At 32.1% G+C, this 14,909-nt stretch overlaps 2 long non-coding RNA genes across 2 annotated transcripts; one reads left to right on the forward strand and one right to left on the reverse strand.

Moving 5' to 3' along the window:
* Positions 1-2,020: 2,020 nt before the first annotated feature.
* Positions 2,021-5,426, reverse strand: LOC143083983 (uncharacterized). Its single transcript, XR_012980966.1, has 3 exons — positions 5,289-5,426; positions 2,932-3,020; positions 2,021-2,489 (listed from the first exon to the last, which is right to left on the reverse strand). It is a non-coding gene; the product is annotated as an uncharacterized LOC143083983 (long non-coding RNA).
* Positions 5,427-10,152: 4,726 nt separating this feature from the next.
* LOC143082055 (uncharacterized) lies at positions 10,153-13,971 on the forward strand. Its single transcript, XR_012980243.1, has 3 exons — positions 10,153-10,309; positions 12,350-12,480; positions 13,319-13,971. It is a non-coding gene; the product is annotated as an uncharacterized LOC143082055 (long non-coding RNA).
* Positions 13,972-14,909: the final 938 nt, after the last annotated feature.

Here is a 14,909-nt window from a genome sequence, read left to right on the forward strand (position 1 = left end):
CACAAATTCAACAAAAATGGATCAGTTAATGATAAGCCACATCCCGGGGTTCAAAAAGCAAGAAACGCTCAGCACAACCGACACATTTGGTCTTTAACATATCCGATATCAACTCTGATGGATGTCCAAAGGTCACGTGAGTTCAATGGTAGTCACGGTAGATCCTATGGAGCAATTTCAGTAAAGCACCATTTGCGCAGAAATTCAACGGTTAAAGAGGACCACAGCTGACATCTAAACGGCCGTCTGGTGTAAACATCGAATTCAGTCATTATGTACCAAAAATCATTCATTATGTACCAAAAATCGTCAGTGGTAGTTACATAGACGTTTGGCACCCGCCTTGGCCAAAAGTCGTGCGTTTTGCCAGATTTAGGTCTAATAGAGCAAATTTTGCATCAGATTTGACATGGTTTAGATGATGAAAACCACCACCAATATCATAAAGTCAGCTTGAGTTTGCTTTACAGGACAAGTGGAATAACATTCCTCGAGATCACATTAAACGTCCTGGATGATCAATTCCACGGCGCTGTCGAGATTGCGCTGCACAACGGGGTTGTAACATTTTTTGTTAGGACTGTGATTTGATGATTCGACATTGGATGTTTCGTTTATCTATTGCGCCCGAAAGATGACAATGAAACATTTTTGTTTGATATCGATCTATTGTCAGAATTGTTAATTTTCAAAAACAATTCATTTTGAAAGATTATGATTTCTAACATAAATTTTATTTTTGAAAAACCAAGTGTTGCGTTTTCATTGGCACTCAGTATATTTAAATTAAAAAGAACCATACAAATAGTTAGCAAATACATATAAAAAAAGATGTGATATGATTGCCAATGAGACAATTCTCCACAACAGACCAAAATGACATTGAAATTAACAATTACAGGTCGCCGCACAACCTTCAACAATGAGCAAAGCTAATGCAGCATAGTCAGCTATAAAAGGTCTCGAAATGACAATGTGAAACAATTCAAAGGAGAAAAATAACAGGCTTATTTATGTAAAAAAAAATAAAGAAAAAACGAATATGTAACACATAAACAAACGACAACCACTGAATTACAGGCTCCTTATATCATGTTCTCAGATATCATCTCCCAATTAAAAAAAATCACGAAAAATTGAACCTATTATGTGTTGCTCTCCTAGCTATAAAATGTATCCAAAATCAAAGATGTGGAACATATTCTATCATAATCATTTGGTAACTCATGCAATTAGTGTCTCTTCCATGCCTGTCTTGAACATAAAAACTAAACTAAATATAAAATAAACAATACTCCTAATGCTCTGGTTGGTTGTCATCGTGCAACACAGTTAATAACACATATAGGAAAATCATAGAACTACATTTATCATAAAACACTGTCAAACATCCAAACATACTATCCACACTCATCTGTGTCCACACTTGTTACATTTCAAAATAAATTTATACTGAATTCTACACTTAGCTGTCCATTTTTAGTCAACTCTCTGTAAAGGATGCAACATAGAATAAATTTATTCTAAATGCATGGTGCTTTATGTATATGATCATTTATAAAATAAATTTATTATATAGAGCCTTAATATCTATTATTAGTTCGAGAAAATCATAGAATAAATTTATTCTACATTTAATGTGATTTATGATTAATATAATATAGAAAATAAATTTATTTTGAAAGTAAAGTAATCTGTATGGTAAGGTCGATACACAGAATAAAATTATTCTATGTTCAATGTGATTTTTGTCTTGCATAATAATATATAAAATAAATTTATTCTGAAAGTACAGTTATTATATTAAGGTGGAGACACAGAATAAACTTATTCTACATTCAATGTGGATTAAAAGTATTATGATATATAAAATAAAATCATTTTGATAGTACAGTAATTATGTTAAGGTTGAGACACAGAATAAATTTATTCTGGTTATAAAAATATATAAAATTTGTTTAGGAAAAAATACACTGATCTGTATGATTTGTTTAGGCTACATAAAATAAATTCATTTTAAACCAGCGGTGTTTTTGATAATATTTAATATGTTCACATAATTTTACCTTGAAAATACATTTAGGTCAGAAAAAAATGTGTTCCTATATAATTTTCTATCTTTCATGTCTATTTACATGTAAGATTCATAAAAATGTATTTTATTTGAAATTGCGATGTGACTGTTTATAAACCCAACTCAAGACAATGCATATATCTGCTATCAACAATGCAAAAGGACACTCCCTTGAAATATGAAAACATCAATTTCTTCAGCTGATTTTGTTATGTGGGACTGAATAGAAATACTGTGCAGCAATTTAAAAAAAAACAAAATATCAATATATAAATGTAAAATAAACAGATAAGAAATAGTAAAAGTTCAACAGGTTTTTCTTAAATTGAAAATATATCTGTTTTTAAAACATGTCTCTCTCTGTAGATGCACGTGCTAAAAATTGTCTTTTTTCTTGCTTCTGGATAGTCCTGATCTGAAAGAAATAACGACAAATTCAAAACAATTTCAAATATTTTTAGTAACCATACCAAAATTTATAATCTTTGATAAAGAAATTGTTTGTCTTTCTTTTAATCTTACTTATGATGTCCATTTTGCTTATATAATATTATTCACTCTCTTTATTGTAATTAATAATATTAGTCTTCCTCTGTGTTGAAGTCCGTACTTTGACCTATAATGATTTACTTTTTTAAATTGTGACTTGGATGGAGAGTTGTCTCATTGGCACCTATACCACATCTTATATCTATTGCCTCTGGATACAGCAAGATAAAGATGGCTATGCTATGCACTTGAACAGTAATTATTGAATTTTAATTTATACAATAAATGGATTAACTTACAGTAACTAATTAAACTTTTACAATTTAAAAGTCAACAATCTATCAAATTAAAACCTCATTATTAAATACCTAATCTGCATCTTCAGAGACACTGAATAAGTCAGGACTGAATAACAATCTAGTCTTTTTTGCTGGTGTTTCATAACAGTTTTCTCACTCTACAAGAAATATTTGAAGTTTAAAATGCAGGAACACTTACTCTGTTATTGTTTTTCTCAGGCATATTTCTTTATTTTTATCAGGATTGGCATGTATCATTCCCAACTTCCTGAATATGCATGTAATATTTGCCATTGGACATTCAGCCAGTCATGATCAATCAATCAATCAATCAATCAAAGAGTCTTAAAACAGATGAGTGGTTCATGCCTAGGAGATAGCGAACTGAATACACAAATAACAATTAAAATATGGTTTCATTAAGTCTTAAACAAAACATACCAGAAAACAAGTAAGACATGGGGTCCGAGACCACAATTATTTCGTAGTGCATTTCTTTTAGAACATAAATGAAAATAAAAAAAATCCAACCTGCGCTTTCTCAAAGAAATTTTTACAGTGTGTTGTACTACTTTTGGGACAAATTATATCAAAATTATAGAAAACGTCATCGGCTCTAACTCAAAATATGGACAATTTTATGTTTAGGGCGTCTTGAAATCTTTTGACAGCTTCCGAAGTGCTAATTTTTAACCTTTTTCAGCTGGACCTAATCACTACTTTCCTTTAAAATTCTGGACCCAATTTTTTTTACAGTGTAATTTCACCCCCTACTTGCAATTTCAGGCATTAAACATAAAGAAATCAATTTGGAAGGGGTATAAAAATTAATGGCAAGTAACCCACTGTCAACACTAGGGACTATATTCGTCAAGGGAGGACAATTGTAACGAAAATCAAGGGACGACAATTGTGGTCTCGGACCATGTTCCAAAAGGAACAGCAGCTTCCTCAGGTAAAAATGTGAGTAATGTTCCCAACACATTCTCCCTTCAACAAAATATTCATTTTCCTCTCAAAACGTTAAAGATGCGCGTTCAGCACTCTGATACAAAAATATATTGAAATTTAGGTACATGTACTTTAGTCAACACTTTACACATTTTATTACCAAAACATGAGTGCAAATGTCTCGCCTTTGTCTTACTTATCATTGAAATCATATTGAAAGTCTTTAGTACAATTATCAGGTATACTTAACTTTATCAATGCACAACTACAATGTATGACACAACTAAAAATTGTCCAATGAACCATAAAAATGAAGTCGAAGTCAATTGAGACCTGTCAGACGGACATTTCCAGCTGACAATGATTCCATACATGATACACCCTATATAGTGGTCCTACTGCTTTAAGTATCTGAGAAAGAGACCAAACCACTATACATTGGCCAATGAACCATGAAATTGAGGCCAAGGTCAGACGGAACCTGTCGGGTGGATATGTACACCTTACAATCATTTCAACAATCCATACACCAAATATAGATGACTTACTAGTTATAGTATCTAGATACGGTCTTGCTTAAGTTACTTTATTTTTGATAACTGATCCATGGAATAAGGTCGAGGTCAGGTTAACCCTACATGTACCTAGCTGACGAACATGTAAATGTTGCTAGGAACCCATATACCAAACAAAGTTATCATATTACTCATAATAAGTGAGTTTTTCATTTAACAAAACAACATGTATCAAGCAGTTACTGAACCATGAAAATGAGGTTGCCGGGACAATGACATATGACAGACGGAAATTTCGTAACATAAGGTATGAAGCATTTAGATTGTCTAACTTATAAAATATAATGCTTCAAACAAATAGTGTACACCATCGTCGCCGCCGTTGCTTGGTTGCAATACCTACCATGCCATGTCTCGCATACAGGCGAAAAAACCCAAATCACTGCACAACAGACATCAACGTTTCATATAAACCTCTGAAGAAAGAGATACCTTTCTGAGAAATGTTTTTTCCTGAAAGGACCCTTTAATTTGTATTCATGCTAGACTATATTTCTTCCAGAGTTTAATCGTTAATACACATGATATATATGCTACACTTTTACTATTTTATATAATATTTATGAAAAATTTACTGTTGTTAAAGTGTGTACATTTCCCTCGAGATACAATGTATATTATTTACCATTTAAAATTCCTTGCAGTCAGAATTAATACATTTTTTAAAAAAATATTCGAAAATGCCTGCCCATAACAAGTATTAATTTGATGACCATTCGGGCATTCACTTGAGAAGAAAGATTCGACTAAGGTGTGTTTTTTTCAGGGAGGTTCTTTTAGTTCGAAAAGGACATCTGTGGTCTACTAAAACAGTCCATAAATATGAAAATTTGTCAACAGAAGGCATGAAAGGCTTATTATATCTATGTTAATATACAAATACATAAAATAGATACTTACAGACTTCTGTTGTCTATCCTGATATGTTCCTGGTGCCGTTTCAACCACGACAAATACAATACACAAACGGACCTTGCATCGTCGCTCCTAATCTTTGAATAACATTTGAAACAGACCTTTCCTCCATGTACTAACTCGAATAATTCAGCGCCCCTATCCACTACTTTTCTCGAGGAAATGGTTCATGGAGTGATCGAAGTGATCGTATTAATATAAAGACTGGATTATTCGGGTTATCTATGTACTGACAAATATATTAAGATAGAGTCAAATGCACACGCTGTGAATTTATTATGTAATTTCCGTCGTAACTTTGTTTGTCATTATCTATCGTGCGAAATTTTACATTCGAATGTTTATAATTTATTAGGTTTATATTATCACGATGGCCACAGTATGTGGTCATTAAAATATGATATGGGTTATTAGCATATGCTAACAAATCGTGTTTGAAGAAAGAATCGTAAGATTTATATTACAATTATCTTTTTCGTTTAGTTCTTAAAATTAAAAATCATTTACGTTATTAAAAAAAATAGAAGTTTTGAATATACCAATATTTTTTTTTGTATAGGAACATTTATTCCATAGAAAAACAAAAGAATATTGGGTATCGATCCGTGACACAAAATGAATATAAGCACATTATAAAACACATACACAAAATAAGCAAAGGAACGCGCTTTAATTGCTCAAAGTCACATTAAACCTTCAACATGCAACAAAAAGGATCTCACCACACTGCAAATGTAAGACGACCACTAGCAACAGCCAGAGCGAAATAGTTTGCAAAAACAATTTGAATAGACTTCGTAAGATGTTACACCACCATTTTGGGCACGTTCAAAAAGGAAAGAAGTACGTATTTAAAACAAAGTAGTTCTTACGTATTTAAATCAAACTTTATTATATGCAGAATAATTTTTTGTAAGTTATATAGATATCAAATGAAAGGGTAAGGACTGCTGATCCTTGTAGAACACATACATTTGACAGATGAATACAAATGATACAAATAGTTAGGAATTAATTCTATAAAATTGAGGGCGTATATTATTGCCTGTTACTCAGATATGAAGTACCTAGTTTGGTGTATTCAAAGTTATAATATAATTAGTACAGTCTGATGTGTAAATAATGGTATACTTATCCCCCATATATATATATTTGCATGCTGTTTTTTTTTTTTTGTGTTGACGTCCGAAATACTGCACTGTAGACTTACAGTTAGGGTTTTTTTGCTTGTGAGAGAAACATGTTTAACCCCGCCACATTATTTATGTATGTGCCTGTCCCAAGTCAGGAGCCTGTAATTCAGTGGTTGTCGTTTGTTTATGTGTTACATATTTGTTTTTCGTTCATTTTTTTACATAAATAAGGCCGTTACTTTTCTCCGATTTGAATTGTTTTACATTGTCTTACCGGGGCCTATTATAGCTGACTGTGCGGTGTGGGCTTTGCTCATTGTTGAAGGCCGTACGGTGACCTATAGTTGTTGATGTCTGTGTCATTTTGGATAGTTGTCTCATTGGCAATCATACCATATCTTCTTTTTTATATTAGCTTATTGTTCCTGCTTTCCGTAAAAAAACAATGGCTTTTCCATGATATTATATGTTACATTGCTCCTAACAAACAAATAATGAAGGTTAAGAAAACATTCGTTTATATGTAGTGAAAGCATTTGAAGTCTGGTACGATTGAAGTTAGAATAATGTGTCTTGGCAGAGTGGCATGTCTTCTTACAAAGTTATTTGTATCTTCTGAAAAAACGAGTCAAAAAATCTGACGCAGTTTGTCTAGTACAAAACGTGTAAATAACATAAAGCCTGTTGTCATTCTGGGTGTATGTATGTAAAAGCTACCACTGGACATCAGACATCGTTATTATCGTCATCCTCATCATTCTTTATATAAATAATGACCGGAGTATCTTATGGTAAAAAGGGACATAAAAAAGTGGTTAAAACTTTGCTCCATCATGGTTATCAATCTAAATAAATATAGTTCTCTAATTTCGTTATCCTCTTATAAAATACAAGCACTATCATGGTTCTGGAATGATTTATCCGGGTTATTGTTTAATATGTAAATATAAAATAATAAATGGCGAATTAACTAAAAACAAATATAAACTATGAAAGAACGAAGCACTTACTTCAAAGTTGATTAAACCCGCGGGGATTTCAAGAAAGCTTTTTACACAAGACAAAGTCAATGAAGAGATTTCATTACGAACCTATCTACTGGATTTATTGTTATTTTGTTCAAGTCCTAAATATGCACGTAATTTTAGCCACACCACGTTCAGCAAACTTAAAAATCGTCTCCTTAATTTTTTTTTATCTGAAAACGATGAAAGCTCATCTAAAGTCGAGGGTTTCGTTGTATAATTAATCAAGTCCCCCCCCCCCCCCCGTAGTATCTTTGTCCGCACTGATGCCGTTTCCTCCTTCGACTCACTAAAAATCGAGGTATATTAGTCAAGTTACCGCCACTGGGTATGAAGCATGTACAATACATACAGATTTATCATTAGCTTTGAAGAGAATGGGATACCAAACAACATATCCATATTTTTGTTTCGCCTATATATTTTTTAGCCTTAAAGTTCTTTTACATATTTTTAAATTGTTGAAATTTCTATTACAATTAATGCACTTTTGATTATAAGTTGAAACAATATATATATACTTAATTATATATAATATTACCTTAAAAACACATGCATGCGATTTTTAGTTTCTTGATCTTTTCGTTTTTAGGGGCCTGATGTTGTGATGGTTCAAACCTCGCACATGGCAGTTGCGTTCAAAATGCAATCTTAAAAAATAAAGTTGAGAATGGAAATGGGGAATGTGTCAAAAAGACAACAACCCGACCATAGCACAAACAACAGCAGAAGGTCACCAACAGGTCTTCAATGCAACGAGAAATTCCCGCAACCGGGGGCGTCCTTCAGCTGGCCCCCAAACAAATATATATACTAGTTCAGTGATAATGAACGCCATACTAAACTCCAATTTGTACACAAGAAACTAGAATTAAAATTAATACAAGACTAGCAAAGGCCAGAGGCTCCTGACTTGGGACAGGCGCAAAAATGCGGCGGGGTTAAACATGTTTATGGGATCTCAAACCTCCCCCTATACCTCTAGCCAATATAGAAAAGTAAACGCATAACAACAGGCACATTAAAATTCAGTTCAACAGAAGTCCGAGTCTCATGTCAGTAGATGTAAACAAAGAAAATAAACAAAATGACAATAATATATAAATAACAACAGACTACTAGCAGTTAACTGACATGCAAGCTCAAGACTTCAATTAAACTGATTGAAAGATTATGTCTTCATCATATGAATATCAGGCACAATCCTTCCCGTTAGTGGTTTAGTATCATTTATTTAGTTATGATTCTTTATGTCGTAACTACAATTCCGTTCCCTTTTCAGGAATGTGACCCGCCGAATTATTACCGAGTTTGTAATAACATGACCAATACGACGGGTGCCTCACGTGAAATTCTTCCCGTTAGGGGTTTAGTATATTGATTGAATATAATTATCAGTTTTCACGACAAAAATCTTAGATTCTCTCTTGGCATTCCGGCTTTCTCCACCATTACAGTTTGATAACCACGAAATGAACAATATTGTGCTGAAAGTTACGTTGAACACTAATAAATCGATATTTCGGTTTTAGCACCCAGACTCAAGGCATAGGGTTGGAAGATCGATTGAAAAAAAGCAACCGTTTCTAATCACAATGTTTCATAATCAAAATAATGCTTTACTTTGAATACATGGAGGGCAAGGCCTCAACCTATATATACGTTCTCACAAGTACGAGAGTCAGGATGGGGTCAAATTTAAACCATTTTTCTCTTACTATTCTTTCTATTTTTTTGTTCATTATTCTCTATTCTGTAAACCCCCATCCACAGTATCAGGTATAGACGAAGTGTCATATACATGTATGTTGTCTAGTAATGTCAGCAGTGTGATCTGCACATTTATCATTTTGTAGAAAAAGATGAACGGGTGGTGTTTATACATTGTTTTGATGTAAGATATGATACATCTTTTTTATAAAATCGATTGATTGACAGATTGTTGGTTGGTTAACGTGCAGTGTCAAATAGTTCATGCATGCATGCACGGAACGAGAAGCTATTTTAAAACAATACATACCATGGGGAATACCTGTAATAAGGGTAGACCGGGATGAAGTGCGGTAAGCTTTAATTTTATAAATCTTTAAAAACAAATAAAAGAAAGGATAAGACAAAATGGTACACATTCTCAAACGCCTATTTATCGGTAATAATACTTGAGGGTCTTGTTGGAGTTGATAGAATATCGAATCACGAAACTGGAAAACGCAGAATAAAGGACAAAAAATATACCATATACAAAAAACATATAAAGAATAGAAAATAAAAGGATGATCAAATAGAGAATAATGAGCAAAATTATAAAGAATAGAAAACATGTTTTAAAAATTAAAAGAATACAAAATCGATGGACCATCCATCCAGACCATTATACTTTTGTAGTTGTACATTTTTGATTAACATATTATTTTATTAGAATGATACAAAATGACCACACATTAATAACCTCTATGAAATGACACAGATTCAAATAATTTACAATCTTCGATTTGTTTAATTCATGTTAGCAAACAAGTGCCGCATATCTATCTGAAGTTGTTAAAATAATTATTGCTAATTATAACAAACGCGGCTTTATGTAATGCACGCGTACGTTGATTGTAGGCCCCTAGTGTTACCACATGCCGAACAGACTTCAAATGGAAACACAAGATAATTAATGACAAGATGTAAGACATTGATCTGTAATTTTGTATGATATGATCACTTGGTATTTCTCTCTATGTACGTGCAATGAAGATGACAGACAAGTGGAAATTAAAAGGAGGGAAGACAAGTTGAATATAGACGGGATAGTTTTCCAGTTTCGTTTATGAAACATTCATCACAGTTCAAGAAATTGGAGGTTAGTTTTGCTCAGTATACTAGTGGTGGGATTAGGGGTGGGGTCAAGGATACTGGGATCCCCTCATAGATCCCCGACATATATGCTCAATGCATACTAGACGTTTTACAAGTCTCTGCGTATGCCCTTTTTCAAATCCTCGATCGATCTGCATCTGCGAATATCAATTTGCATATTTTTCTACGATATTACTATTACTAGATTTATTTCACTTGACTGGGCGGAGTTTAAGAAGTTTAAGACCAGTCCATCTATAGACAGGAGTTTTGGGATAAGATCATCAATGAAGTGTCCAGTTATTCGTCTCATATCATACATACACTCAGTTCTTTTGTATATGCGTTTGGTAACACTGATTAGTGATTAGAATTCAATAATAATTATAACGACAATCATCCTTATCACACACATCTTCAAATAGACTGTCCTTATGCGAATTAAAACATAAGCTCCGCCCGATCAGTTGAAAAAAACGTTGGTAAATATACATCAGAATATCGATCATTCCATAATAAACAAGAACAATTTGGAATATAGCATTTATGGAACGCCACAACTGCCTATGATAACGATAATCATATCATTAAGGAAAGAGGTATATCATGAAGAAAATTAAATTAAATCTTCGTTCTATAACTAAATTTGACTATACTACTCTGACATTTTTTTATATCACTAAAATAAATTTATATACTACAAGTGTGGACACAGATCAGTGTGGATAGTATGTTTGGATGTTTGACAGTGTTTTGTATGACAAAGAAGTTCAATGTTTTTTCCATATTATTAACTGTGTTGCATAATATGACAACCAACCTGAGCATTAGGAGAGTTGTTTATTTTATATTTAGTTTTTTTATATTTAAGACGGGCATGGAAGAGCTCGAGACACTAATTGCATCAATTACCAAATGATTATGTCAGATAGAGTATGTTCCACATTCATGATTTTGGATATATTTTGAAGCTAGTAGAAGAGGAAAACATAACAAGTTAATTTTTTCATGATGTGATTTTTTTTATATTGAAGATGGTATCTGAAAACATGTATTTGCCTACTATTTGTATGGTTCTATTTATATTACTTTGTGGAGAATCAACATTATCATAAGTAAAAGATTTCGTTTAAATGTCGAAATTGTTTCTCCGATAAGAAGACATTTAATAGTTTTTAGTAATTTATAATTTAATTTACTCAGATTAGAAGACATTAGTAATGACAATGCCTGATATGATGCTTGGGGCTAGATGAGACTCAGTTTTATTGTTACCCCCCCCCCCCTTTTTTTAAACATCCCTGGATCCGACTCTGAAGACTATGCCTTATAGCAAGGAATTGTATATTTTAATATAATGATTCCATGCTTAAAGTGAAGAATATATATAAAAGATTGGGTACATGTTTTCTTTTTTAATTCATAAGTTTGAACGTAAATTTGTTAGATAAATATTATTTATTATCTTTTAATTATTATGATAGTAATAATGTTTCTAATTGGTAATCTCATTATTATTTACTACGGGTGAAAGTTGAAGTAATCTTTAAACATTTAAAAAATCAAATGTTCACTTTCTTTACGCTTAGTCTTAGAACAGCTGTTAGGACACACTAGCTATAAAATTGTTGCATAGAAAGATGGAACATGTACCTATTATTGAGCAAAAAGTGAAAGATACCCAGGGGCGGGACCAGCCATTTTTAAAAGAGGGTTCTAAACATTTGTTCCAATTTAAAACCATTGATCGTCAAAAAAGGAGGCGTTCAAAGCACGGAACCCTAACTGGCTCCGCCACTGAATCCAAAGGATATTTATACTCATAAGTCTATGAAACAATAAAACACCATTGCGAAAAACAAATAAACGACCAATAGACTATTTTATGTAAAAAACTAGTTTTGAACATTTTCATAAGTACCTAAAGAACTGTACTCACACTCTTATGCAATCTGTTTGGCACACAGAATAATTGACAAAAAGTCTCCATCTTCATGGATAATATGACCATTTCAGTCAAAATATAATACGCTGTTCTTTATAGGCCACCAGACACTTCTATCAAAAAGAATTTATAAAGAAACACAAAAGTTTAGAAGGCAGACAAAATGACAGAAGTTACTACAACCACAGAGAACATTAGTGAAGGATACATTTTGAGAAAAATCTACAGAGGTAATTTAAAAGATTAAACTTTTAACTGGCTTGCAAGAAATTTCTTAGAATGCTGAAATTAAGAATCATAATTGTTGTTTTATAAAAAGTGTTCTACCTTATCTCATCGCAAAAGGTTTTGAAAGTGCTAATATAATTCATATTTTGACAATTGTAGTTCGGCCGGAATTGTTATTAGTGAATTAAAAGTCATTATTTTAAGAATGCGTGCAATGTATCGGTTACTCTATGAAAAGGAATATATTATGAATTTTAGAGCGAGGGCCTGATATGTGATGTGCAGTTGTACAATCATTTGCATATCTTATTTATACGGCGATCAGATCCGGCTGCTCCTTTAGTCCTTGTACATCTCTCTGAAACATTTGCTTACTTTACAAGTTACAGTTCGTTTTTGACAAGGTTAGTGTAAGATGTTGCATGGGTGGCACAACTTTTACCATCTTGAGTTATGCTCATTTATAAACATAAAAATTGCTGGATTTTTCTGTTCTCTAACTTTAGTTTGCCTCAAGTAAATGTAATTAATCGTATACACAATGCATATTACCATAAAACACAGATCAAATTTTTAACTGAGTGGTATCAATTCTACCGTTCTTGAGTTAAGGCCATTTATAAACATAAAAAATGCTGAATTTTTCGTTTCCGTTCACTAACTTTAGTTTGCCTCAACCGAATGTTAAAATCACAAATCAGTCTTAACTACTTTAATCCTGTACATGTATCTGAATGTGGAAGTTGACACGTGTATATTTACGAGCGGGGGCATTTGTAGCCCATAGACACATTTTCCAATTTTTTTTATATGCACTGTATTTTTTATTTGATCTTTCAGATAGTTTTGGTTGAACGGAATAATGGAAACATGTATTTGGGAATATTAGAAGATAAAATGTTGACATTTACAAAGATAATTGTTCGAAAAGTTAAGAAGAGTTTGAAGATGAATAATTCCAACTACAGATCTGTATGTCACTAAAAGATCAGATTACTTAACGATTATTACCAGTTGCAATATAACGAAGCTTGTCTCTTGTGTGAAAAAAACCCCAAAATTATTCTAACAGATGACCAGTGACAAAACATTGAACAAAATCTTCAGGATTATATAAGCAAACAAAAAAGACTTGGATGTATTTTTGAACTGTTTGTATGCCATCACATGATAAATCGAAACGATAAGGAAATTGATTTTTGACCATAAAGCAATTCTATTGTTTTACATGCATTCTGAACTGTTCCGCTAGAATATTTGTGATAAGATAAACTGGACCGAAATTGGGGGGGGGGGGGGGATAATTTTCACTCATTACAGATTTCAGAAATTGAAAAAGAAATTTCAAATATCATGTTGCCAAAAAAAAAAAGAGGGGCAAGGGTATATTTTTTGGGGGTGAGGGTTCAAATAGCAACAGCATAGTGTATTGCACAAAAGCATAAAAAAGAGGTAAATTTATATATTTATTTTTATTTCTTTTTTTTGGGGGGGGGGGGGGGGGCAATTCGCAACAGCATAGTGTATTGCACAAAAGCCAAAAATTAAATATAAATTCAAATGATATAACCAATTCTAAGTTTTTTGGCTACCATTAATCTGTGTCAGAAACCTATATTGCATCAAATTTTTAATTACAATCCAAATTCAAACCTGTATCATGCACGAACATTGTGTCCATTTTTGTCCCAAATGTTTAGGATTTGACCTCTGCGGTCGATTCCAGCGGTTCTTGGCGAAGCAATTTATTGTATCAGTTTGTCTGTAATAAATAAGACCGATGGAATTTTCTTTTAAATTATTTTAATTTTTTATCATGAGATATTTTTAAGATTATTTTTATATAGAACAAAATTCATATTGAATGTAGAATAAATTAATTCTGTGTCTCAGCCATAAAGATAACTTTACTTCAAAATAAATTCATTTTATATTTTATCATAATCCGAAATCGCATTGAAACTAGAATAAATTTATTCTGTGTCACAGCTTCACCATACAGATAACTTTACTTCAAAATAAATTTATTTTATATATTATTATAATCCGAAATCGTATTGAATGTAGAATAAATTTATTCTGTGTCTCAGCCTCACCATACAGATAACTTTACTTCAAAATAAATTTATTTTATATTTTATTATAATCCGAAATCGCATTGAATGTAGAATAAATTTATTCTTTGTCTCAGCCTCACCATACAGATAAATATAATCATAATCATAAATGACATTGAATGAAGAATAAATTTATTCTATGATTTTCTCGAACTAATAATAGATATTATGGCTCTATATAATAAATTTATTTTATACATGATCATATACAGTAAGCACCATGCATTTAGAATAAATTTATTCTATGTTGCAACCTTTACAGAGAGTTGACTAAACATGGACAGTTAAGTGTAGAATTCAGTATAAATTTATTT

This window comes from Mytilus galloprovincialis, chromosome 7 (genome assembly GCF_965363235.1).
Source record: "Mytilus galloprovincialis chromosome 7, xbMytGall1.hap1.1, whole genome shotgun sequence".
NCBI lineage: Eukaryota > Metazoa > Mollusca > Bivalvia > Mytilida > Mytilidae > Mytilus > Mytilus galloprovincialis.